Genomic DNA, 1,138 nt, shown 5'->3' with positions numbered 1-1,138 from the left:
ATGTTTACCCTTACCACACCTACTGCATAATCAAGAAAGGAGGGAAGTTTTGTTGCCATTGTTCCTACAAGAAACATTGTTTCTAGAAATGTCCTGTTTACTGTCCTTTTTAGGTGACCTTGTTTACTGCAATTAAAGCATCTGACATTATTATTTTTCTTCAACCCTCTTGAAATCACCTTTCCTATCCAAGTATCATCATGGTTATGAGATTCAATATAAATTGTGTCCCTGATCCAATCTTCCAAAGGTGCAGATCTTGTCTTTAACAGCCTGATTACCCTTTTGCATGCTGCATTAGCATCCTCAAAAGTCAATATTCAAGTTTTATTTGTCTAACTTCTGAATTTGGTATCATTCTATTTAGTGCTGAAGACAGCCTTTATAAGAAATTCATGAAGATTTTTTTTGGGCTCTGCATAACTTTCATAAATGACTCAATTTTCTTCCCCACTTCCTCAAGTCTGTCCCATGCATTCATGGCTGCCATGCAGCACTTAATTATGATTTCATTATCATATAAACATTGTCATTTTATATCAGCATAATTGCCTTCTCCAAGAAGTTGATCCTGGGAAATTTCCATTTTTAAAACTAGTACTCACTTTCTAAAAGTAGAATCAGTAATCTACCTTTTTACCTATATCATATTTATGTATTCCCCCTGTTTTTTCAGAGGAGATTAAATAATCTATTCTTTTTTTTTAATGATGGGAACAAAAATATACCTAAAAGCAAAGCTTCTGGAAAAACCATTTGTTCTTCCCTGTCTTGTATCTTTCCTCAAACTTGACCTTGGCCTCCCGCCTGGCCATGCATTTCAGGACTGGGTCTCTAAAGACATCCTGTTGACAACTGTTTTGTCCAAGGGGATGTCCACAGAGTACCTTGTAGGCATGAGGTGATTGTAGTTATAAACTTTCACAAAGGACTTGATCTTTGACCTCTTCGTGATTTTCTTCTTGTCCATGGCAGCTGTCACTTTTCGGGGATAGCAGTCAATTCTAGCCACCAGGGCATGGCTGTAAGGGCAGTCTGAGGTGCCACCATCAATGTTCTTCACGATGATGGCTTTGCATCTGGAGTAGCATCCAGCCAGGACCAGCACCACTTTCCCGGGTTTCATGAACTTGCCCAT

The 1,138-nt window shown here is 38.5% G+C and overlaps 1 pseudogene; it reads right to left on the bottom strand.

Moving 5' to 3' along the window:
• Window positions 1–694: 694 nt before the first annotated feature.
• Window positions 695–1,138, bottom strand: LOC107400381 (large ribosomal subunit protein eL27 pseudogene; annotated as a pseudogene).

Source organism: Peromyscus maniculatus, chromosome 4 (assembly GCF_049852395.1).
Source record: "Peromyscus maniculatus bairdii isolate BWxNUB_F1_BW_parent chromosome 4, HU_Pman_BW_mat_3.1, whole genome shotgun sequence".
NCBI classification, from domain to species: domain Eukaryota; kingdom Metazoa; phylum Chordata; class Mammalia; order Rodentia; family Cricetidae; genus Peromyscus; species Peromyscus maniculatus.
Note: the sequence above shows the minus strand (reverse complement) of the source record. Positions and strands in the feature narration are given on the sequence as shown.